The sequence below is a fragment of the Chiloscyllium punctatum genome, chromosome 6 (assembly GCF_047496795.1).
Source record: "Chiloscyllium punctatum isolate Juve2018m chromosome 6, sChiPun1.3, whole genome shotgun sequence".
NCBI lineage: Eukaryota > Metazoa > Chordata > Chondrichthyes > Orectolobiformes > Hemiscylliidae > Chiloscyllium > Chiloscyllium punctatum.
Genome location: NC_092744.1, coordinates 131,938,361 through 131,965,275, shown reverse-complemented (window position 1 = coordinate 131,965,275; position 26,915 = coordinate 131,938,361). Strand labels below are relative to the sequence as shown.

At 45.8% G+C, this 26,915-nt stretch overlaps 1 long non-coding RNA gene across 6 annotated transcripts in view; it reads right to left on the bottom strand.

Annotated features, from left to right (window-relative positions):
• LOC140479205 (uncharacterized) overlaps positions 1-17,403 on the bottom strand; it is a 63,927-nt gene extending 46,524 nt beyond the window's left edge. For 5 of the 6 annotated variants that reach the window (XR_011960987.1, XR_011960986.1, XR_011960985.1 and 2 more), the window contains exons 1-2: positions 1,950-2,005; positions 789-895 (exon numbers count right to left, since the gene is read on the bottom strand). This is a non-coding gene — a long non-coding RNA (uncharacterized lncRNA). Of the gene's footprint in view, positions 1-788; positions 896-1,949; positions 2,006-10,823; positions 10,933-17,338 lie in introns of those variants that run through there. The other variant, XR_011960984.1, reaches the window with a different exon arrangement.
• Between the last annotated feature and the right edge of the window lie 9,512 nt (positions 17,404-26,915).

The following is a 26,915-nucleotide window of genomic DNA, read 5'->3' as shown; positions in this document are numbered from 1 at the left end:
GTGCTGTCAAGCAACTGCTCAGCAATAACCTGCTCAGCGATGCCCAGTTTGGGTTCTGCCAGGGCCACTCAGTCCCTGAGCTTGTTACAGACTTGATTCACAAACTGATAAACAGCTGAATGAGGTGAGGATGACAGGCCAGACCCCCTTCAGGTCCACTATTTCGACTTCAGTGATATCACCTGACCTCACCACAGTCTCAGCTCATTTGCTGAAACTCTCATTCATTCCTTTTGTTAACTCTAGATTTCACTATCTAAACCCACTCCTGGCCAGCATCCCACATTCACCCTCCCGATAATCTCAAGAATATTGAAAACACTACTGCCGAACTGCTCACTTGTACCAAAACTTGCTGATCAATCAAAAGACTCCCATTTATAAGCAACAACCATTTACTTTCGCACCTTTGAATTAATTCCTGGCTGTAATCATTCCTATCTCCCTGCACCACACACCCTTTCATATCTCAATAACTCATTTTAGTTCAGACTCTCAATGATGTGTTTATTTTTGAGTTCTCCTGTGTGAATGTTTCTATAGACTCCAAGGGAACTTGGTCTGGAATCCCCACTCTAACTCTCTAAGATCTACTTTCTTCCTTTAAGGCATTCTTGAAAAACTGCTTATTTGGCAATGGTTTTGGTTACTGTACACAATATTCTCCATCTGTAGCCTTATGTCCAAACTTCTCAATAATATTTTTGTGAAATTAAAACCATGATGATTTGCACAGATATCTTCTACTCTTCAATATCGCTGAGTGAATAATCTGTAACGTCTCTTACCCAACCACATTGTGGGAGCACCTTCACCATACAAACTGCAGCAGTACAAGTCAGTCAAACATCACCCTCTCCACTGGCAACCAGGCTTTGGCATTGATCACTGGTTTCTGTGGAAGGAGAAATACACAGTTGATGTTTGAGGGAGTACAACATGAATTACAGGGAATGAAAATGGTGCAGAATTTGACTGTCAGAAATTGAAGGAAAATGCACTCGCTTATTGGAAAAAAGAATTCTTGACTGTCAAAGATATTGTGGAAAAAATAACATGATAATCGAACAGCGTATGGTCAGGAGCCAAGCAGCAGTGGACAATTCATTTACATTCCTGAAGAAGGGCTTCTGCCCAAAACGTCGATTCTCCTGCTCCTCGGATGCTGCCTGGCCTGCTGTGTTTGTCCAGCTCTACATTTTTCAATTCATTTACAAAACAGCTGTGAAAGTAATAGTAAAATACTATACCGAGCAAAAATACACCCATGAGAGACTGAGGAAGCTAGATAATGAACAAGTGGACATCAGAGAACCCAGAGGTGAACCAGAGCAGAGTTCACTTTTATGATCCCACAGTCAAAGATGTCTAGCACAAAAACAGGCTTTTTCGGTCCAACCTATGCCAACCAGATATCCTAGCTTAATCTATCTAAATTAAATCCTTTTGGCCACACCTCAGCCCATTGGCCCATCTATCAATATCCCACTGTACTCTGAGATAACCTTCTTCATTGTCCACAATACCTCCAATTTTGGGGTCACCTGCAAACTTACTAACTATACGGCCTCTATTCACATCCAAATCATTTAAATGAATGACGAAACAAATCCAGAAAAAAGATCCATTTCTCTGGGTTTGAATGTGCTCTGTGTAAATCCTGCCCTCTGACTCTTTTTACCAGGGAAGGCTGCACATACATCCCTCTGAACTTTGCCCCCTACAAAGATGGCGGCCGCGCACGTACCCAGTGACTCATTGCCCCGAATAAAGATGGCGGCGCTCACTCGGGCCGATTCCTCAACGAGACATATTCCCGTTTGCTGCAAAAACGGAACTGTAAAGTTTCAAATTTGTATTTTCCGATGTGTACCAAATGATTGTAAAACCTCTCAGACCATACCAACACCATTTCCCTCCCGCTTCCTGCTGTTTATTTCTTTCCTTACCGACAGCTCTCCGCACACACACATTCCGAACATCCGCGCCCACCGCGAGGATGATCACGTGTATAGTTTAGTCCCGCCCTCATTCACTGATTGGCCGGAGGACCAACTGCCCCGCCAGGTCCTCCAGCTCCGCCCCTGCCTTTCCATTGGTCCGCCGCTGACATCAATCACTTCTTCGGTCCAACCTGTCTATGACAACCAGCTGTCCTAACCTAATCTATCTAAATTAAATCCTATCTGCCACTCCTCAGCCCATTGGCCCATCTGATCAATATCCCACTGTACTCTGAGATAACCTTCTTCATTGTCCACAAACCAACTGTTGGCTGGAGCTTGCACACGGCTTTTGTTGCTGTTTATCAGTTACAAGAGTGAGGGACAAAGTTAAAAATCACACAACCACCTGATGAAGGACCAGCAACATAGTGCTTCCAAATTAACCTGTTGGACTATAACCTGGTGTTCTGTGAATTTTAATTTTGTCCCTCCTAATCCAACACCAGCCCCTGCAACAAGCACCAAGACGTGGCTTGGCTGGCGGTGAGAAGGGCTCTGCCTGTGAGATCCTTTATGCACGCGCGGACTCTCTGCCGCACCGCACGCTGTCCTCGAAGTGGCTGCGGGGGGGGAAGAGACTGTCACACACCTCCTTCTGGAATGTGCCTATGCAGAGGAAGTCTGGAGAGGAATGCAGTGGTGCTTGTCGAGGTTCGTCCCGAGCAGCGCCGTGACGCAGGACTCCGTGCTCTACAGCCTGTTCCCCGGGACTCACACCGAGACGAACATTAACTGCGCCTGGAGGATCATCAACTCGGTGAAGGACGCTCTCTGGGCGGTCCGAAACCTGTTGATCTTCCAGCTGAAGGAGTTGACCCTGACCGAGTGTTGCAGACTGGCACAGTCCAAGGTCCAAGACTACGTGTTGAGGGACACGCTGAAGCTTGGGGCAGCTGCCGCCAAGGTGCGGTGGGGAAAGACCACCGTGTAAGATCGGCCTGCCTAAAGAAGAACAGGGGGCCCATGCGGACGTTTTTTTGGGCTCTGCTGATGCCTCAGCCAAAAATATGTACAAGATTGAAAAATGCACAGGATTGTAAATGACAAGGATAAATTCGAATCTGTGTTTGTAAATGTGGACATATGTATGGCATGATCAAATGTACAGACCATCAAATCTTTTTATGAATAAAGTATATTTTTGAAATAAAAAAAAACACCAGCCCCTCCAAGTCACGAGTGATGGAGGCATGCATAACATAAGAACAAAAGATCGAGGAAAAGGAGAAGGCCATCCTGCCCTTTGAGCCTGCTCTACCATTCAATAAGATCATGGCTGATCATTTCGTGGATGCAGAACCATTACCCACGTTCTCACCATGTTCCTTAATTAATTATTTCTTTAAAAAAAAACTAACTTATCTTTAAAAACGTTCATTGAACCAGCATCAAATGCTTCCCTGGGCAATGCACTCTATCAAGGTCAAGACGTTCCTTCTCAATTCACTCCTAAATTTGCTGCCTCTAACCTTGTGGTGATGCCCTCTTGTCCTAGCTTCACCTGCCAGTGGAAACATCCTCTCTACTTCTATTTTATTCGTTCCATTCATTATTTTATATCTATCCATTCTTCTGAATTCCAATTAATATAATCTCAATCTACTCAGTCTCTGTTAAGTCAAACCTCTCACCTCTGTAATCAACATAGTTATCCTCCTCTGCACCCCCTCTAGTGCCGGTACATCCTTGAGCAAGAAAGGAGACAGAAACTGCATGCAGTACTCCAGGTGTGGCCTCACCAGCACCCAATACAGCTGGAACATAACCTCTGCTTTTAAACACAATCCCTTCAGCAATGAAGGCCAAAATTCCATTTGCTTTCTGAATTGATTGTTGTACCTGGTGACTAACCCTCCTGCAGAAGGATGTTCAGGTGCCTCTGCATAGCAAATAATGTAACTTTTTTAAAATTCAAGTAATAATCGTTTTATTAATGTTACTCCAACCAAAGAATATGACTTTACATTTATGAATATAATATTTCACTTGCCAAACCATTGCCCACTCACATGTATCTATGTTTCCCTGCAAAGTTTCCCAGTCCTCCACACACTTTGTCCTGCTACTCATCTTAGTCTAATATGCAAACTTTGACACCCTACATGTGGTCCCCAACTCCAAATCATCTGAATCACTTCTAAATAATTGCAGTCCCGACACTGATCCGAGAGGCACGCTACTAGTTACTGATTGCCAGCCAGAATAAGGCTTATTTATCCCCACTCTTTGCTTCCTGTTAGTCAACCAATCTTGTATCCATGCTAATACTCTATCCCATGCACCCTTATATAAAGCAACAGCCACTTGCGTGGCACACTGTTGAAGGCCTTTTGGAAATCCACGTACACCGCATCCACTGGGTCACTGTTGTCCACCTTGTTCAAAATGTCTTCATAGATTTCCAAACGATTTGTCAAGCATGACCTGCCCTTTGTGAATCCATGCTCTGTCTGCCCAATGGGACAATTTGTATCGGGATTCCCTGCTATTTCTTCCTTGATAATAGACCCAAACATCTTTCCAACTGCAGAGAATAAACTAACTAGTGTAGAATTCCCTATCTTTTGTCCACCGCCTTTTCTTACAGTCCTTCCTTTTCACTGGAATATGCCTTTGCTGAACACTTCCTAAAATGTCTTTGAAAATCTTTCACTGCTCATCAACTGTTCCACCATAAAATGTTTGTTTCCAGTCTACTTTATCCAGGTTCTCCCTCATTCTATTTTAGTTCCCCATGTTCAAGCACTGGACCAAGGTATTAGATTTTATCTTCGTACTGGAGAAGAAAGTGAGGACTGCAGATGCTGGAGCTCAGAGCTGAAAATGTGTTGCTGGAAAAGCGCAGCAGGTCAGGCAGCATCCAAGGAACAGGAGAATTGACGTTTTGGGCATAAGCCCTTCTTCAGGAATGAGGAAAGTGTGTCCAGCAGGCTAAGATAAAAGGTAGGGAGGAGGGATTTGGGGAAGGGGCGTTGGAAATGCGATAGGTGGAAGGAGGTCAAAGTGAGGGTGATAGGCCGGAGTGGGGGTGGGGGCGGAGAGGTCAGGAAAAAGTTTGCAGGCTAGGAAGGCGGAGCTGAGTTCGAGGGATTTGACTGAGAGAAGGTGGGGGGAGGAGAAATGAGGAAACTGGAGAAATCGGAATTCATCCCTTGTGGTTGGAGGGTTCCTAGGCGGAAGATGGGGTGCTCTTCCTCCAACCGTCGTGTTGCTATGGTCTGACAATGGAGGAGTCCAAGGACCTGCATGTGCTTGGAGTGGGAGGGAGAGTTGAAGTGTTGAGCCACAGTGGTTGTGTTGGTTGGTCCAGGTGTCCCAGAGGTGTTTTCTGAAACGTTCCACAAGTAGGCGGCCTGTCTCCCCAATATAGAGGAGGCCACATCGGGTGCAACGGATGCAGTAAATGATGTGTGTGGAGGTGCAGGTGAATTTGTGGTGGATATGTAAGTATCCCTTGGGGCCTTGGAGGGAAGTAAGGGGGGGGGGGGGGGGGGGGGGAGGTGTGGGCGCAGGTTTTGCATTTCTTGCGGTTGCAGGGGAAGGTGCTGGGAGTGGAGGTTGGGTTGGTGGGGGGTGTGGACCTGACGAGGGAGTCATGGAGGGAGTGGTCTTTTCGGAACGCTGATAGGGGAGGGGAGGGAAATATATCCCTGGGTGTGGGGTCCATTTGGAGGTGGCTGAAATGATGACGGTTGATACGCTGTATATGAAGGTTGGTGGGGTGTTAGGTGAGGACCAGTGGGGTTCTGTCCTGGTGGTGGTTGGAGGGGCGGGGCTCAAGGGTGGAGGAGCAGGAAGTGGAGGAGATGCGGTGTAGGGCATCGTCGACCACATCTGGGGGGAAATTGCGGTCTTTGAAGAAGGAGGCCATCTGGGTTGTACGGTATTGGAACTGGTCCTCCTGGGAGCAGATGCGGTGGAGACGAAGGAATTTGGAATATGGGATGGCGTTTTTTACAGGGGGCAGGGTGGGAGGAGGTGTAGTCTAGGTAGCTGTGGGAGTCGGTCGGTTTATAGTAAATGTCCGTGTTGATTCGGTCGCCCGAGATAGAAATGGAAAGATCTAGGAAGGGGAGGGAGGAGTCTGAGACAGTCCAGGTGAATTTGAGGTCGGGGTGGAAGGTGTTGGTAAAGTGGATGAACTGTTCAACCTCCTCGTGGGAGCACGAGGCAGCGCCGATACAGTCATTGATGTAGCGGAGGAAAAGGTGGAGAGTAGTGCCAGTGTAGTTGCGGAAGATGTTCCACATATCCTACGAAGAAGCAGGCTTAGCTGGGGCCATGCGGGTGCTCATGGCTACTCCTTTGGTTTGGAGGAAATGGGAAGATTGGAAAGAGAAGTTGTTCAGGGTGAGGACCAGTTCAGTCAGTCGAAGGAGGGTGTCAGTGGAAGGATACTGGTTGGTACAGTGGGAAAGGAAGAAGCAGAGGGCTTTGAGTTCTTCGTGACGGGGAAGGGAGGTGTATAGGAACTGGTGAAGATAAGGCGTTGGGGGCCGGGGAAACGAAAATCATGGAGGAGGTAGAGGGCGTGGGTGGTGTCCCGAACATAGGTGGGGAGTTCTTGGACTAAGGGGGACAGGACCGTGTCGAGGTATGCAGAGATGAGTTCGGTGGGGTAGAATCAGTCTGAGACAATGAGTCGGCCGGGGCAGTCATGTTTGTGGATTTTGAGCAGGAGGTAGAAACTGGCAGTGTGGGGTTGAGGGACTATGGGGTTGGAGGCAGTGGATGGGAGATCCCCTGAGGTGATGAGGTTATGGATGGTCTGGGAGATGATGGTTTGGTGGTGGGAGGTGGGGTCATGTTCAAGAGGGCAGTAGGAGGAGGTGTCCACAAGCTGGCGTTTAGCCTCAGCGGTCTAAAGGTCGGTGCGCCAAACTACTACTCCCTTGTCTGCCAGTTTGATAGTGAGGTTGGGGTTGGAACGGATGGAGTGGAAGGCTGCACGTCCCGAGGTGAGAGGTTGGAGTGGGTGAGAGGGGTGGAGAAGTTGAGGCGGTTAATGTCGCAGCGGCAGTTGGCTATGAAGAGATCGAGGGCAGGTAATTTATCTTCACACCTCTCCATATGTATTCTAACTTCAACTATACAGTGATCACTTCTTCCAAGAGGATTCCTAATTCTGAGGTCATTAATTATTCCTGTCTCATTGCACAGGGGCCAGATCTTGGATAGCTTGCTCCTTGTCGGTTACATTTCATACTGTTCAAAAAAACTATCATGTATACACTTAATGAACTCCTCAAGGCTACCCTGACTGAGCTGGTTCGACCAATCTACATGTAGATTAAAATCACCCATGGTAATAGACATGCCATTTTTACAGGCATCAGTTATTTCTTTGTTTATTGTCCATCCCAATGTGATGTTATTATTTGGCCGACACACTGCGCCTATCAGTGACTTTCTTGTTAGAATTTTGAAAGCATCATTTCTGTTTCCCCTAATGTACAGCAATAACAACAACTACTTGCTTTATATGGAATCTTTCACAATGGCAAATCTCCTAAGGTGTTTCATGGATGATCAAAACATTGATGAAGGAGAATGATTTTAAAATACATCTTAAAAGAGGCTAGAGAAGGTTAGGGAGGGTATTCCACAGACTTCTGCTCTTGACAGCTCCAATTGTGGAGTGATGCAGGTGGGGTGGGGTGGGTTGAAAAGGGAACGTGCAAAGGGGAAATGGAGGAGCGTAGGCTGTGCATAAGGTCTTAAGGATAGAGGAGGTTCCAGACTGAGTCTGTCTGTCATAGACAGTATGGCTGCCTCATGGAATTTGAAGCACCGCAATGGGCCCATGGATGTCATGTTAGTCAAGGATAGTATAACGGTGGCTGAGAGAACATTTGATGAGGACTTGTCTACTGAAGTAGCGTGGGCTGAGGTTAGAAACAGGAGAGGGGAGGTCACACTGCTTGGATTTTTTATAGGCCACCACAGAGTTCCAGGGAGGGGGAAGAGAGGATTAGAAAAATTACTCTGGGTAGGAGTGAAAGTAACATGGTGGTCATTATGGGGGACTTTAACTTCCCCAACATTGACTGGAAATGCTATAACTCTAGTACATTGGATGGATCAGTTTTTGTCCAATGTGTACAGGAGGGTTTCCTGACACAGTATGTCAAAGTGCCGACAAGAGGGGAGGCCACATTGGATCTGGTGCTTGGTCATGAACCAGACTCGGTGTTTGATTTAGGTGTAGGTGAGCACTTTGGAGAGAGTGATCATAATTCAGTTATGTTTAGTTTAGCAATGAAAATGGATAGGTACATGCCACAGGTGAAGACTTATCAATGGGGCAGTGGCAATTATAATGCGATTCTGCAAGAATTCGGATGCATAGGATGGGGTAGCGAAATGCAGTGGATGCAGACAATGGAAATGTGGAGCTGGTTTAAGGAACAGATATTGTGTGTCCTTGATAGGTATGTCCCTGTCAGGCAGGGAGGAAGTGATAAGGTAAGGGAACCGTGGTTTACCACAGAAATTGCATCTCTTGTTAAGAAGAAATTGGAGGCTTATGTGTTGATGAGACAAATGGTACAGAAAAGGCGATGGAGACTTACAGATCAGCTCGGGAGGATTTAAAGAGAGTTAAGAAGAGCAAAGAGAGGACATGAGCAGTCTTTAGCAAATAGAATAAAGGAGAACCCTAAAGCTTTCTATAGGTATGTGAGGAATAAACGATAGGGTAGGAATAGGGCCAATCAAAGACAGAAGTGGGAAGTTGAGTGTGGACACTGTGGAAATCGGAGAGGTGCTAAACAAACATTTCTCATTGGTTTTCACTCAGGAAAATTAGAATATTGTAGAAAATAATGAGGTAGAAGATGTTAGACTAGAAAGGATCGAGGTAGTTACGAACAGATGTTATCAATTCCAGAAGGATTGAAAGTAGACAAGTCCCCTGGGCTAGATGGGATTTATCCGTAGATTGTCTGGGAAGCTAGGGAGAAGTTAGCAAAGACTTCAGCTTTGATATTGAGTTGTCATTGCCTACAGGTTCAGTACCAGAGGACTGGATGATTGCAAATGTTATGCCCTTGATCAAGAAGGGCAGTAGAGATGACCCAGGTAATTATATACCAGTGAGCCTTACTTCTGTTGTAGGATAGGTTTTGGAAAGGATTATAAGAGACACTATTTGTAATCATCTGGCAAACAACAATATGATTTCAGATCGTCAATATGGTTTCGTCAAGGGCAGGTCGTGTCTCACAAACCTCATTGAGTTTTTCGAGAAACACACAGAGTAATAGACATGTAAACAGCTCCATATTTTGTTGACTCACATTTCTGGGATGTCAGGACTGATGGCTGAACAGGGACTCAATCTTCGTTTAATCCTCCTTTCCTTTGGCTTTCTGAGCCGCTAACTACATCACTAATATTCTACCTCCTATTCCCTGTCCTGAATCTGACCCATCTAAGCCTACACTTTAGTTCCCAACCCCTGCCAGACTAGTTACAAACTCACCAATAGAACTGGCAAAAGCCCCCACCAGATTTGTCTCAGCTCTGCCCAGGGGTAAACGGTCAGGCTGGTACAGGTCCCATCCAGAAACAGTCCCAGTGCCTGAAGAATCAAAACCCTTCTCTGGTACACCATTTCCCCAACCACACATCCAGCTGATCTACCTTCTCATTCCTGCTCTCATTAGCACATGGCACTGGGAGTAAGTCTGACATTATTACATTTCAGGAGCTACATTTTAATGTATCTCTGCTCTCCCTATGTCCAGCTTTCAGGCCGTCATCCCTCTGTTTAGCGATGTTGTTGGTATCTGTGTGTTGCACCACCACGGCCTGTTTACCCTCCAGCTCCAGAATGTCCTGCAGCCACTCCATGATATCATGGATCTTGGCCCCAGGGAGAATACATACCATCCTCGATTCATGTCTGTGGGCACAGAAGTGCCTGGCTGTACCCCTGACTATTGAATCCCCTGTCACTATAGCCCTGCCACTCTCAGTCCTCTTGTTCTGAGCAGAGCTCTCTGTGGTGTCATGAACCTGGCTGTTGCTGATTTCCCGAGAAGCCACCCACCCATTCCCACCCTTACAGAATCCCAAGTGGTATACAGTATCTGTATGAGAAGGGGATAACAACGGGGGACTCCTGTACTCACTTCCTGAGCCTTTTACTAGATCTGATGTTCACCCATTCCCTTTCTGCCTGTGTAACCCTCATCTGCAGGGTGACTAACTCACTAAACGTGCTGTCCATAACATACTCAGTATTGAAGATGCTCCACAGTGAGTCCACTCCAAGCTCCAGCTTTGAAAAGCAGTTTCCCAGTAGCTGCAGATGGGAACCCTTGCTGCACAAATAGCCGTCAGGGACACTGGAAGCGGCCCTTATTTCCCACATTGTGCAAGAGGAGCACACCACGGGTCTGAGGGCTCCTGTCACAACGTCTCTCTACATTCATCTAGTTACTCCCATTAAGAGAATTTAAATGAGTGAGTAACCTTCCTTCACTTCAAACATGTCCATTATAATAACAAAAAAAAATCTTTACTTAAGCTGATATGTCATACTTTAAACACTTAAATACTCCACAGGTACAGATTACAGTTTAACATTATAAAGTGGATGATTGAGACTAAATTTGACCGTTCCTGCAAAAAGACGAGGTGTAATTTGGATAAATCTGTGCTCTCTCTCAGGCCAATACCTCCTTCCACAGCTAGGGGGCCAAGAATTGAACACATACCCCAAGGGTGATCCAACCATGAACTCGAACATCTTTCTGCTTTTGGCTTGACAAAAATATTGAAGATATTTTCCCACAAACAGAACAGACAAACCTTTCTCGTTCCACAGTGAAATCCCAATGATATTCAGATCCTGAGGACTCTGCTGATTGTAGAAACTTGTTTATTGAGATCCCAGTCTCAATTATTCTCAATTAATATCCTATAAAATGAATTCACAAAACAAAGCTCACAGTCAGTGCAAGATGAATAGTGAAGACAAACACTTCTCTTCGTACGTGTTTAATGTGTAAATGCTCCTCTTTAAATCACCCCTCCCCCACCCAGGAAGAGGACACGTTCATGCTCCTTGCTGTACCTTGCCCCAAATAAAGATGGTGGCTAAAACCCAGGACCTCTCACTGCCTGAGGCCCTTTGCTGCAAACGTGGGACCAAGAGTTTCTAATTCAGACTAACGACCTGCCCAGAGTGTAACTAAACCCACCCAGTCTACACTGATACATTCCATCCGGTTTCTGCTGCCACTCTCCCCTTTCCCCTTTCCGCCTCCTACACACACCATGGGTTACCGCAGGTCCAGTGACCCTTCCTCAGAACAGATGACAGCTGGGAAAATTAGAATCCCTTCAGGAAACAGGCCCTTTGGCCCAACAATTCCACACCCACCCTCCGAAGATTATCCCACCCAGACCCATTCTCCTACTCTATTACTCACCGTTTACCCGGACTAACGCACATCCCTGAACCCTACGGGAACCTTAGCTGGGCCAATTCACCGAACCTACAGATCTTTGGACTACAGGAGATAGGGGTTAAAGAGTAAATAATAGGTGGGGACAGAGCCCAAAGAGACACAGGAACATTTGGAAAGATAAAGGAGTGGGAAGGTGGAAAGTTGTTAATGGAGGAGACAGGAACCTTCTAGCATTTCAGTGGCGGTGGTGGAAATGGTAGCTACATTGTGCCTGCAAAAAAGACCCTGAGCTTCCAGTTGCCTGCTCTTTAACACACAAGACTGTTCCCTGTCCAACATCTCTGTCTCATGCTTACTGCAGTGTTCCAGTGAAGCTTGATGCAAGCTGGAAGAACACTTCAGAACATACCCAAATGGCTTCCTATTTCAAGGACTGCAATTTCCCCTCACATGTGGTCAACAATGCCCTCCAGTGTATCTCCTCCACTTCCCACACCACTGCCCTTGAACCCCACCCCTCCAAATGCAACAAAGATGGAATCCCACCATCCTCACCTTCCACCCATAAACAACGCGTCATCCTCTGCTCTTTCCACCATCAGATCCAACCCCCTAAGATATATTTCCCTCCCCTCCCCTTTCAGCATTCCACAGAGACCATACCTTCTGTGACTTCCACGTTAGATCCACAGTCCCCACCAACCCACCCTCCACTCCAAGCACCTTCGCTTGTCACTGCAAGAGGTGGAGAACCTGTGCCCACACCTTCCCCTCACCTCCATCCAAGGCACCACTTGATCCTCCCACATCCAGCAGAGATTTCCCTGTCCACCCAAACACCTCACCTATTGTGTCCCTTGCTCTCAGGACGTCAAATTGTAAAAAATTTCAGGGAACATTTCTGGGACACATGCACCAACCAACCCCACCTCCCTGTGGCCGACCACTTCGGCTACCCCTCACCCCCTCCGTCACCACGCTGCAAAGGACATGCAAGCCCTCCATCCCAAATCCGAGCCACCCGACACCTGGAGGAAGAACTCCTCATCTTCCATCTTGGGAACTTTCAACCACACGGCATCAAGGTTTCCTCATCTCCCACCCCCCAACTTATCTCAGATTCAACCCTCCAACTCAGCACTGGCCTCTTGAACAGTCCCACCTGCCCATCTTCCTTCCCAATTATTTATTCCACCCTCTCACCACGACCCTCCATCCACAACCACCTATTGCCTCCCTAGCTCGCTTCCCCCAACCCCAAACACCCCTCCCAATTTATCTCTCAGCCGTATTCCACCACCCACATTTCTGATGAAATGCTGACATTCCCAATATGTCAATTCTCCTGCTCCTTGGATGCTGCCTGACCTGCTGTGCTTTTCCAGAGCCACACTTTAACACAAGCTGGAAGAACAACACTTCATCTCCCACTCGGGGACCCTGCAACCCTCTGGCTTCAACATCAAATTCAATAAGTTTAGGTCCTGAACTCTCCCACGTACGAGTGTCTTTGCCCCCTACCCCACATACCAGGCCTTGTTATTACGTAGCCTGCCAGTACACATTACCTATGGTTAGCCACTAACAGTCCCCATAAACAGCTCTTCACCCTCCCCCCATCCGATCGTTATTCACTCCTTTGTCCAACTGCTCCTATCTCTCTCTTCGGACTCTATCCCCACTTATCATTTACTCCTTAACCCCTACCTTCTGCATAAAAACAGACTTTTTTTCTCAGTAACATCAGTTCCTGAGGAAGCGTCACTGGATTGAAAATGTGAACTGATTTCTTTTCACAGATGCTGCCAGATCTGTTGAGCTTTTCCAGTACCTTCTGGTTGTTGTGTGTGATTTACAGCATCCGAAGTTCTTTTGGTTCTAATTTACCCGGAGTATCTAATTCAGGTCTAGCAGACTGAAACAGTGTTTATCAACCTTCCCAGTCCACACTAACTCCATCTCTCTCCCAGTATCTGCTGTCTCTCCCACTCCTTCACATTCAGTCCCCTCTCACAGTGACACTGCGCCTGCAAAGCTGATGGTCATGTGTTGGCCTGCTGGACCCACCCCTCATTCACTCCCATTGGCTGGAGGATCACGCCAACTCTCCTATTGGTCTGAAGCTGTGTCAATCAGCCAGGCCCCATTGTGACATGAGTGTTGGGATCCTCCCAGGTGCATCAGAGGCTGAGGGGTGACCTCATAGAGGTTTATAAAACCATGAGGGGCAATGGGTAGGATAAATAGACAAGGTCATTTCCCTGGGGTCGGGGAGTCCAGAATGAGGGGGCATAGGTTTAAGGTGAGAGGGGAAGAATTTAAAATGGATCTGAGGGGCAGTTATTTTCCCACACTGAGGTTGGTGCATGTATGGAGTCTTCTGTCAGGAAGTGGACGATGTTGGTACAATTAAACCATTTGGCATCTGGATGGGTACATGAACAGGAAGGGTGTAGAGTGATATGTACCAAGTGTTGGCAAATGGGTCTAGATTAGGTTGGGATATCTGGTCAGCATGGACCAGTTTAACCAAAGGGTTTATTTTCATGCTGTACATCTCTACGGCTCTGCCCTGGGATGAGCTTCATCATTCACAGTGAATGGGTCAGTATCACAGAGCACAGGGGCTGGAGGCTATTCAGCCCATTGGGACTGTACTCTCTCCCTCTGGAGATGGTGCCAGTCTATCCCAACTCACCTCCCATTTGGACATAGCGCTCCAAGTCCTTCCTTAAAATTGTTAAATTTCAAATTTGTTTTGACAATAACTACTGAATCTGCATCCAGCTGTCGGTCATACTGTTGCAGATGCTCAGAACTTAGTGAGCAAAATAATCTTCACATTTTTCTTTGCATTATTTGCCAGTTACCTGAAAATAGTTACTAAAAATTGTGACATTAAAAATTTCTCACTCTATACCCTAGAAACAAATCAACTCCTGGTCGAAATCACTGCTTAACCTTCTCAGTTCCAAGGAGAATTGTCTGGCCTTCTGCTAACTCTCCATAAAAGAGAAACCTATATTAATTTTAATTTATTAGTGCCATAGAGATGTACAGCACCGAAACAGACCCTTCAGTTCAACTTGTCCATGCCAACCAGATATCCTAAATTAATCTCATCCCATATGTCAGCCCTTGGCCCATAGCCTTCTAAAACTTTCCCAATCACATATCCAGTGAGATGCCTTTTAAATGTTGTAACTGTACCGGCCTCCACACTTTCTCTGGCAGCTCATTCCATACACATACTACATTCAGCTTGAAACTTTGCCCCTAATATCCCTTTTCAATCTTTTCCCTCATGCCTATACTTTCTGGTTTTGGACTCACCTAAACAGGAATAAGACCCTGGCTGTTTACCCTATCCATGTCCCTCACGATTTTATCAAACTCTACGGTCACCTCTCAGCATCCGATTCTCCAGTGAAAACACCCTCAGTCTATTCAGCCTCTCCCTATAGCTCAATCCCTCAACCCTGGCAACATCTTTGCATCTTTTCTGAATCCTTTCAAGTTTCACAATATCATTCCGATAGCGGGGAGACCAGGACTGAAAGCAGAATTCCAGAAGTGGCTGAATGAATGTCCTGTACAGCTGCACACTGATGTCACAACTCCTGTACTCAATGCACAGACCAATAAAGGCAAGTACACCAAACACTTTCTTCACTACACTGCCTATCTATGATTCCACTTTCAAGGAATTATGAACCTGCACTCCAAGATCTCTTTGTTCAGCAACACTCCCCAGGACCTTCCCATTAAGTGTAGAAGTCCCACCCTGATTTGCTTTTCCAAAATGCTGATCCTCACATATATCTGAATTAAACTTCATTTGCCACTCCTCAGCCCATTTGATCAGAGTCTCATTGTACTTTCAGGTAACTTTGCTGTCCACTGCACCTCCAATTTTGGTGTCTATTGTAAACCTACTAACCATAGCTCCTATATTCACATAGAAATCATTTATATAAATGGCAAAAAGCAGTGGACCCAGTACCCAGCCTGACAGCATATTTCTCATCACAGGCTTCCAGTCCAAAAAGCATCCTCCACTATGACACTGACTGCTCAGCAAGGTTAGAGCTCATGGCATATAGGGAGATCTAACAATTTGGATACAGAACTGGCTCAAAGGCAGAAGACAGAGGGTGGTGATGGAGGGTCGCTTTTCAGACTGGAGGCCTGTGACTAGTGGAGTGTTACAAGGATCACTGCTGGATCCACTACCTTTCTTCATTTATATCAATGAGTTAGATGTGAACATCGGAGGTATAGTTAGTGAGATGGCACCAAAACTGGAGGTGTAGTGGACAGTGAAAAAGATTACCTCAGAGTATAATGGGATCTTGATCAGATGGGTGAATGGCTGAGGAGTGGCATTTTGGGAAAACAAATATTAGTAGGAATTATACACTTAATGGTAAGGTCCTGAGGAGTGTTACTGAACAAAGAGACCTTGGAGTGCAGGTAGATAGGATAGTGAAGGCGCCATTTGGTATGCTTGCCTTTATCGGACTAAGTATTGAGTACAGGAGTTATGAGATCATGTTGCAGCTGTACAGGACATTGGTTAGGCCACTTTTGGAATGTTGCGTACAAATCTGGTCTCCCTCCTATTGGAAGGATGTTGTGAAACTTGAAAGGGTTCAGAAAAGATTTACAAGAATGTTGCCAGGGTTGGAGGATTTGAGCTAGGCTGGGGGTTGAATAGAGGTTGAATTGACTGGGGCTGTTTTCCCTGCAGAGTCGGAGGCTGAGAGGTGATCTTATCGATGTATATAAAAACAAGAGGAGCATGGATAGGATAAATAGACAAAGTCTTTTCCCTGGCGTGGGGGATCCCAGCACTAGAAGACATAGGTTTATAGTACGAGGGCAAGACTTTAAAGAGACTTGAGAGGCAACGTTTTCACACAGAGGGTGGGACGTGTATGGAATGAGCTGCCAGAGGAAGTGGTAGAGTCCATTACGATTGCAACATTTAAAAGGCATCTTCATGTGTATATGAATAGGAAGGATATGGGCCGGGTGCTGACAGGTGGGACTAGATTACATTGGGATATCTGATCAGCATGTACTGGTTGGACCGACGGGTCTCTGTTTCTGTGCTGTCCATCTATGACTGACCTTCCAGCCAATTCCGGATTCAAACAGCTAGTTCCGCCAGAATTCTATGGTACTGAACCTGCTAACCAGTGTGTTATGTGAAACCTTGTGTCTTTCTCAAGTCCAAGTTACTGATTTCAATGCACAAAGCTATGCTGACTCTCCCTAATATTTTCTTGCTTTTCCAATGACACGTAAATCCTGTCCCTGAGAATCCCTTCCAACAACTTCTCTGCCACTGACTTCAGGCTCACCAGTCTATAGTTCCCTGGCTTTTCCTTACCACCTTTCTCAAATAATGGCACCCATCTTCCAGCACCTCACCTGTGGCGATCGATGATACAAATATCGCAGCGAGGGGCCCGGCAAAAGCTTCCCTATTTACCCACAAAGTTCTGGGATACACCTGATCAGATTCAGGGATTTATCCATCTTTATGCATTTTAAGACATCCAGTACCACCTCCTCTGTAATATGTACACTTGCCAAGTTATCACTATTTATTTCTCCAACTTCTCTAACTTCTATATCCCCTTTCAGTAAAATCTGACATCAAATACTAAGAATCTCTCCCACCTCCTGCTGTTCCATAGACAGTCTTGTTGATCTTTGAGGGTCGCTATTCTCTGCCTAGTTATTCTTTTGTCTTTAGTGTATTTGTAGAATCTCTTTGGATTCTCCTTAAACCTATTTCCAAAAGCTATGTCATGTCCCCTTTTTTGCCTCCTGGTTTTCTGCGAGTATACTCCTACTTCTCTTATCATCCTCTATGGATTCACACAAACACAGTGGGGTCTGTACCTGACATATCCTTCCTTCATTTTCTTGACCACAGCCTCAATTTCTCAGGTCATGCAGCATTCTCGATGCCTCCCAGCCTTGGCCTTAACGGGAACATACTATCTGCATACTCTCATTGTCACAGGCCTATTGAGGCAATGGCAGATGAGGACAGAGAAACAATCATTATCAATAAAGAGGTAGTGTCGGGAAAACTAACAACTCATCCTTTTCTCTATAATTCATCTCTAGCCTCAGAACTATCACTATCTCTGTATCAAAGACATCTTAAAATCTCTGCAACATCCTCCAATCTCTAATCTCCTCCAGTCTCAACACACTTTCTATCTTTAATCTTGTCCACCCTCTCAAATCTCTGTGATGTTCCTTTCTTTAATTCCAGCTTTCAGGATAACCCATTTTTATTTCAGATTCCTGCACCCAGAGCTCCACAATGTCCTGCTTAACCTCTGTCACATTTCCTCCAATAGACATTAATCAATCACGTATCATCTATTCTAATATCACCTTCTCTGACCTGGTTTCTATTGTGGCTTGTCATATTCCTATATTACGTGTCTGTGGTCCACATGACCGAAAACGGTTTTGTGGTCCATTGGATTTATGCTGTAAAGAAATCTCCCAGCTAACTATTTTAATCCCATTTTCCAGCACAGAGCCCATCGACCGGTCAGCCTTGGGCTTGCAAGTATGTTCCTAAATAGATTTTAAATGCCTTCGGGATTTCGGTCTCTCACTCTCTTCCAGACAGTGAGGTTTAGTGCAACTGTTGCTCTATGCTATCACCCACACAGTTCAGAGCAGCTGGGTCTGTGCGAACCACAGATCGCCCACACATTGTGAAGGATGGCAGGGTCCCTGAGACAGGGCACAGGAGATTAACCAGGATGGTTCAAGGAATGGGGGATTTTAGTTGCAGAATTTGTGGGGCTTTTTTAACATTAATTGTTCACGTGACATCTGTGTTGCTAATACACATCAAGAATAACCATCCGTAATTAATGGACTCTCCTTTTCAACCTCTCCCCTTGCATGTGCTGTGGTAATATTCAGGTTAACCACTACCAGACATCTCTCTCTAATGAGAGAGCAGTCCTATGGTCGGGTCGGACAATGCTGACTTGGTCTTTTGCACAGTGATGCCACTGTGCCTCGAGGGTGGGGAAAGGGAATGCTGAAGGTGGTGGATGGGAAATCACTCGGGTACAGTACTTTCCCTTGGAGGATGTTCACTTTCCTTAATATTGTTGGGTGGTGGGGAGGGGGTGCACTGATGCAGGCAAGTGGAGAATGTTCCAACACAATCTTGATGTGTACCTTATAGAGAGCAAACAGACATTGGGGAATCAGGGCTTTGGGGAAACTGAGGTGTTCTCCTTGTAGCAAAGGAAATTTGGGGAGCTGTGACAAAGCGGTTTACAAAAGTTACACGTTGTAATAATAAACCTTACACCCATCAGCTCATTATACAAGGGTTACAGGTCACATGTTGAAGATTTGGGAAGATCTATTGAGAGGATGGTTTGATTCAAAGGAGAACTTTTATTCAGCAAATGGTATTGATCTGGAACACAATACTCTCACACAATATGAATATCCAGGTCCTGATGTATTGAGTAATTCTGTCAGAGTTTGGCGTTACAATGACTGAGATTTCCATCTGAATATCTGCCTGTAATACAAGTTTATAACATCCGTCACTGTCAGTTCAAGTTTGAAACTCATACAATCCCCTCCTCCTGGCCCAGGAGGACTGTACACATTACCCCTGGTGGAGGTTAGCAGGAACTTCAAGGACAAATCTATGTGGGTTTCTATGAGTTTCCACCTTGGGACTTCATGTGAATGAACATGAGACAGAATGTCCCAAGATTCAGTGAGATGTGGAGAGCAGGATTTGCTTCCTTTTCTTTCCTTCCGTGCTGCCGCTGAGCCTCCTCAATAAGACGTGGGGTGTGAAAGGCTCATGCACCTTGATGGGCAAGATGTCTCCATTCTGACCAATGGGCAACAACCTCCTCCCAGTCATGAAACAGAGTATCCCTGAAAGATAGCAACTGTGCATGCTTCCCACTGCCCAGTGCTCACAGTACATGTTTCGAATTATGAGGGGGGAATCTCCTAGAAAAGGCATAACAGGAAAGTTCCAAAAGGTTATAAACAGTTTACAGAGAGATATTCACAGGAAACCTGGGCAACAAGTTGGCAAATAAAGTATAACTTGGGATAAACTGTAGAAAGCTGCACCACAAAGGGACTGGGGGAAAATGAGCAGGAAACAGAAAGCGAGCACACAGTTACAACAGGGAATCAGGAAGGGGAATGGAATACTGTCCCTTCTTTCAAAGAGTTTGCAATATAAGAGTTTGGAGTATATACCTTAGGGCAACTAAACAAATGACAAGTGAGACCACATCTGGAGTAACGGGAACAGATTTGGTCACTTTAGTTCATGAAATAGAGCAGTTTATTGGAGGCATTTCAGAGAAGATCCATTGGGATGATCCCTGTTTTGAAGGGATTATCCTGTAAGCAAAGGCTGAATAAGTTGGGAATATACTCACTGGACTTTGGAAGAATGAGAGGTGATCTCTTTGAAACATACAGGATTCTGTCAAGGTTTGACAGGGTAAATATGGAGAGGATGTGTCCCATTACGGGTGAGTCTTGAACCAGATTATGGGTCAGTCGTGGAATCAAGGGGTTCTGTTTCAGATTTGTCAAGTTCAAGGCAACACCGACACAGGTTAGGGTTTCAGTAGCAATGGAGCTGGGGTGAGAAGGAGACAAGCAACGTTTTAGGAGATTGGAATTCCTGGTGTTTGTGATTGCGTAGATGTCTGATCAGAAGGTCACCTTGGGGTCAGATATGAGAGCAATATTGTGAAGAATGTAGTTCTGCCTCAGACACTTCCCAGTGAAAGGGAGGGACACAGCAGTAAGGGAAATGAATTTGGAATAGTGACTGAAGGCAATGGGTTTAACAATGACAGTGTGTCATTGGAGTGAATTGCAGCTAATCGAAGCGCGGTAAGCAGTTTGATAACTGAGTAATAGTGGAGTAGTGGAGAGGGATGATGGGGAGGGAGAGCTGGACATTGTCAGTGTACATGTGAAACTCAACAGTGCTTTTGGGCGATGTTACCTCCTGGCAGTATGTAGGTGAGAAACAGGACGGACCAAGGATAGACCCTGGAGGGACACCAAATACAAGGAATTCAGAAAGGAAAGGGAGAGTGGAGACGGAGCAGGATTTTCCAATGATGGTGAGGTCAAATATTAGGTTTTAGGAGAATGGGAGAGAAGGACATAACCAGAAAAGACAGACAGACAGATCATGGAACAATATCTGTGAATTGTGAGGGGGAGTTGGGAGGGCGGTGACAAGCAGGAGGATTAGACAGATTTGGAATGTCCATGATTTAGCTACACCATTTTAGTAAATGGTCAAGATGACCTCTAATAAGGCTTGACAAGGGACTCGAGGAAATGCAAGTTTAGGACTAAAATGGGGAGCACCCTTGTGAGGCAGTTTGGCTCGGTGGGCTCGTGGAGAGGGAGGAAAGAAGCAGAGGCAGCTGATCGGATTGTCTCAATGTTATGGACAGAGAAACTCCATGTGCCCCTCACTCTTGTTGGAGGGAAGGATGGAGGAGACAGGATAATGGACAGTGTTTTTATTTCCAAAACAATAAACAAAACCTTGATAGTGATTCTAAAAATAAGTGAACAAACCTGTCGTATTTATCATTTATCAAGAATATTAAAATATACAACTGAAGTTCAGGTTTGAATCCCAAATCGGTAGAGGGTGGCTCTGAATTCAAGAAAAAAAATAACTGGAATGAAGAATCTACCGTTTGCCATGGAACCATTGGGGATGTTTTTCTGCCATTGACAATGTCCTTGAGGGAAAGAAACCCGACAGTGGCCCATCAAGTCACTCATTGTATTAATCACTGCACAGTCTCAACAAAGGAATGAAACTGGATGGACCACATTACATCTACCAATGCACTGGAAAATACAACCACACAATCAGCCCTCTTGACCCTGCAACTTTCGCCTCACTGTGGGCCAACAACAGCAGCATAACTGTACTCCAGCTCAATCTGAAATCTCATGGCCTGATATCCACCACTCAACCATTAACATCAAGCTGGGGATCAACCCTGGTTCAATGGTGAATGCAGGAGGGCATGTCAGGAACAGTACAAGGCATACCTAAAAATGAGGTGCCAACCTGGTGCAGCTCCCAAACCTGCATGCCAAACAGCACAAGCAACACTAAATAGAACTAAGTGATCCCATAGCCAATAGATTAGATGTGAGTTCTGCAGTTCTGCCACACCTAGTCAAGAATAGTGATGGACAATTAAACAACTCACTGGAGGAAGCATCACAGATATCCCCACCCTTACCGATGGAGGGGTCTCACACATTCATGCAACAGATAAGAGGACAGCATTAGCAGCGCTTTTCAGCCAGCAGTGCCAAGTGGATGAGCCTTCTCCATTGGTCCCTGACATCACAGATATGAATCGACTTGGTTGAAAACTCATTTCAAATCAGATCAAGAAATGGATAAGCAGTGTAAAGGTATGGGCCCTGCCAATATTTTGGCAATAATACTGTTGGCTGTGCTCCAGAACCTGCTGCCCACCAAGGCAAGTACTGCTCCAGCACTGGCACCGACTGACTTTGTGGAACATTGCTCAGGGATGTTCCAACACAAAAACACAGGGCAGATCCAACTCAGGCAATTCCCCTGCATCAGTCCACACTCACTCAGCAGTGAAGTGATGGAAGGCTGATGCACCTGCTCAGCAATAACCTACTCAGCGATGCCCAGTTTGGGTTATGCCAGGGCCACTCAGTTCCTGAGTTTGTTACAGACTTGATTCACAAACTGACAAACAGCTGAATGAGGTGAGGATGACAGGCCAGACCCCCTCCAAGTCCACTATTTCGACTTCAGTGATATCACCAGACCTTACCACAGTCTCAGCTCATTTGCTGAAAATCTCATTCATTCCATTTATTAACTCTAGATTTCATTATCTAAACCAACATCCCACATTCACCCTCCCGATAATCTCAAGAATATTGAAAACTCTACTGCCGAAGTGCTCACTTGTACCAAAACTTGCTGATCAATCAAAAGACTCCCATTTATAAGCAACAACAATTTACTTTCGCACCTTTGAATTAATTCCTGGCTGTAATCATTCCTATCTCCTTGCACCACACACCCTTTCATATCTCAATAACTCATTTTAGTTCAGACTCTCAATGATGTGTTTATTTTTGAGTTCACCTGTGTGACTGTTTCTATAGATTGCAAGGGAACATGGTCTGGAATCCCTACTCTAACCCCCTAAGATCTGCTTTCTTCCGTTAAGGCATTCTTGAAAAACTGCTTATTTGGCAATGGTTGTGGTCACTGGACACAATATTCTCCATCTGTAGCCTTATGTCAAAACTTCTCAATAATATTTTTGTGAAATTAAAACCATGATGATTTGTACAGATATCTTCTACTCTTCAATATCGCTGAGTGAATAATCTGTAATGTCTCTTACCCAACCACCTTCACCATACAAAGTGCAGCAGTACAAGGAAGTCAAACATCACCCTCTCCACAGGCAACAAGGCTTTGCCATTGTTTACTAGTTTCTGTGGAAGGGGAAATACACAGTTGATGTTTCAGGGAGTGCAATATGAATTACAGGGAATGAAAATGGTGCAGAATTTGACTGTTAAATTGAAGGAAAATACACTCGCTTATTGGAAAAAAGGATTCTTGACTGTCAAAGATATTGTGGAAAAAATAACCTGATAATGGAACAGCATATGGTCAAGAGCCGGGCAGCAGTGGACAATTCATTTACATTCCTGAAGAAGGGCTCATGCCCAAAACGTTGATACTCCTGCTCCTCAAACTCTGCCTGGCCTGCTCTACATTTTTCAATTAATTTACAAAACAGCTGTGAAAGTCATAGTAAAATACTATACCGAGCAAAAATACACCCATGAGAGACTGAGGAAGCTAGATAATGAACAAGTGGACATCAGAGAACCCAGAGGTGAACCAGAGCAGAGTTCACTCTTATGACCCCACAGTCAAAGATGTGCGAGCAGCAGCTAAGGTAAGACTGTTTGTTTTAAAAGTACTTACCGGTAGCGGGCAGCGGTGTTTTTTTTTCACTCTCTCTTCACAGAAAGAGCAGGAGCAGCAGGGGGAAGTGACGATGACCAGAGAGGCAGCCGAGACCCGGAAGCAGGTAGAGCGTAAGCTGACCTGGGTAGGTTTGTTTCCCCTTTAAAAGCACGCAGCTGAAGATGGCAGATGGATGGGTGACAGTGAGGGGGACTGGGAGGAAGCAGCCAGTGCAGGGACCCCCTGTGGTCGTTCCCCTCAAGAACAAGTATACCGTTTTGGATACTTGTGGGGGGGTGGGGGGACTTACCAGGGGTAAGTAACGGGGCTCAGGCCTCTGGCACGGAGCCTGTCCCCGCTACTCAAAAGGGAATGGTGGAGAAGTGCAGAGCAATAATAATTGGGGACTCGATAGTTCGGGGCACAGATAGGCGGTTTTGTGGGAACGAGAGGGACTCACGTTTGGTATGTTGCCTCCCAGGTGCAAGGGTACGTGACGTCTCTGATCGTGTTTTCCGGGTCCTTAAGGGGGAGGGGGAGCAGCCTGAAGTCGTGGTCCATATTGGCACCAATGACATAGGTAGGAGGAGTGCTGAGGATGTTAGACAGGCTTTTAGGGAGCTAGGTTGGAAGCTCAGAGTTAGAACGAACAGAGTTGTTGTCTCTGGTTTGTTACCCGTGCCACGTGATAGAGAGTCGAGGAATAGGGAGAGAGAACAGTTAAATGCGTGGCTACAGAGATGGTGCAGGAGGGAGGGATTTCGGTACTTGGATAACTGGGGTTCTTTCTGGGGAAGGTGGGACCTCTATAAACAGGATGGTCTGCACCTGAACCTGAGGGGCACCAGTATCCTTGGGGGGAGGTTTGCTAGTGCTCTTGGGGGGGGGGGGGGGGTTTAAACTAACTCTGCAGGGGCATGGGAACCCAGACTGTAGCTTTAGGGTGCAGGACCTGGAGTGTAGGGAGGTTAGGAATATGGCATCAATATTAAAGGAGGGTGCCTGTAAACAGAAGAGTGGCTTGAAGTGTGTATACTTTAATGCCAGAAGTATACGAAATAAGGTAGGTGAACTCTCAGCGTGGGTTGGTACCTGGGACTTCGATGTTGTGGCTATTACGGAGACGTGGCTAGATCAGGGACAGGATTGGCTGTTGCAGGTTCCAGGGTTTAAATGTTTTAGTAGGGTCAGAGGTGGGGGTAAAAGAGGGGGGGGTGTGGCTTTGCTTGTCAAAGATAGTATTACAGCGGTGGAAAGGAAGATGGACGAAGATTTGCCATCTGAGGTAGTTTGGGTTGAGGTTAGGAATAGGAGAGGTGAGGTCACCCAGTTAGGAGTCTTTTACAGGCCTCCTCATAGTCCTCGAATCGTTGAAGAAAGGATAGCGAAGATGATTCAGGAGAAGAGTGACAGTAATAGGGTGATTGTTATGGGAGACTTTAACTTTCCTAATATTGATTGGGAAAGCTATAGCTCAAGTTCGTTAGATGGGTCAGTGTTTGTGCAATGTGTGCAGGAGAGTTTCCTGACACAATATGTAGATAAGCCAACAAGAGGTGAGGCCATACTGGATTTGGTTCTGGGTAACGAACCAGGCCAGGTATTAGAACTAGAGGTAGGTGAGCACTTTGGGGACAGTGACCACAATTCGGTGATTTTTACTCTCGTGATGGAGAGGGATAAGTGTGTACTACAGGGCAAGAGTTATAGCTGGGGGCAGGGAAATTATGATGCGTTGAGGCATGACTTAGGATGTGTGGATTGGAAAAGTAGATTCCAAGGCAAGAGCGTAATTGATATGTGGAACTTGTTCAAGGAGCAACTATTGAGTGTCCTTGATAAGTACGCACCTATCAGGCAGGGAGGAAAGGGTCGTGTGAGGGAGCCGTGGTATAATAAGGAATTGGAATCCCTTGTTAAATGGAAGAGGGCGGCCTTTGTAAAGATGAGGTGTGAAGGTTCAATAGGGGCGATTGAGAGTTATAAGGTAGCCCGGAAGGACCTGAAGAGAGAGCTAAGAGCAGCAAGGAGGGGACATGAAAGGTCCTTAGTTGGTAGGATTAGGGAAAACTCTAAGGCTTTCTATAGATATGTTAGGAATAAAAGAATGACTAGGGAAGGAATAGGTCCAATCAAGGATAGTAATGGGAAGTTGCGTGTGGAGGCTGAAGAGATTGGGGAGGCACTGAATGAATACTTTTCGTCAGTATTCACTCAGGAACAGGACATTGTTGTCGATATGAATACTGAGGCACGATTAAGTAGAATGGATGGTTTTGAGATATGTAGAGAAGAGGTGTTGGAAATTCTGGCAAGGGTGAAAATAGATAAGTCCCCTGGGCCTGATGGCATTTATCCTAGGATTGTCTGGGAAGCAAGGGAGGAGATTGCAGAGCCATTGGCCTTGATTTTTGTGTCCTCTTTGTCTACAGGAGTAGTGCCAGAGGACTGGAGGCTAGCAAACGTGGTTCCCTTGTTCAAGAAGGGGAGTAGGGATAATCCTAGTAACTATAGGCCAGTGAGTCTCACTTCTGTTGTGGGCAAAGTCTGAGAGAGAATTGTAAGGGATAGGATTTATGCACATCTGGATAAGAATGATGTGATCAAGGATAGTCAGCATGGTTTTGTGAAGGGCAGGTCGTGCCTCACAAACCTTATTGAATTCTTTGAGAAGGTGACAAAGGAGGTGGATGAGGGGAAAGCGGTAGATGTGGTATATCTGGATTTTAGTAAGGCGTTTGATAAGGTCCCCCATGGTAGGCTACTGCAGAAAATACAGAGATATGGCATTGAGGGTGAGTTGGAGGTTTGGATTAGGAATTGGCTGGCTGGAAGAAGACAGAGGGTAGTAGTTGATGGCAAAGGTTCATCTTGGAGTGCCGTCACTAGCGGTGTTCCGCAAGGATCTGTTTTGGGACCATTGCTGTTTGTCATTTTTATAAATGACCTGGAGGAAGGGTTAGAAGGTTGGGTGAGCAAGTTTGCGGATGATACGAAAGTCGGAGGAGTTGTAGACAGTGAGGAAGGATATGGCAGGTTACAGCGGGATATAGAACATAGAACATAGAACAATACAGCGCAGTACAGGCCCTTCGGCCCTCGATGTTGCGCCGATCAAAGCCCACCTAACCTACACTAACCCACTATCCTCCATATACCTATCCAATGCCCGCTTAAATACCCATAAAGAGGGAGAGTCCACTACTGCTACTGGCAGGGCATTCCATGATCTTACGACTCGCTGAGTGAAGAACCTACCCCTAACATCAGTCCTATATCTACCCCCCCTTAATTTAAAGCTATGCCCCCTTGTAATAGCTGACTCCATACGCGGAAAAAGGTTCTCACTGTCAACCCTATCTAACCCCCTAATCATCTTGTACACCTCTATCAAATCACCCCTAAACCTTCTTTTCT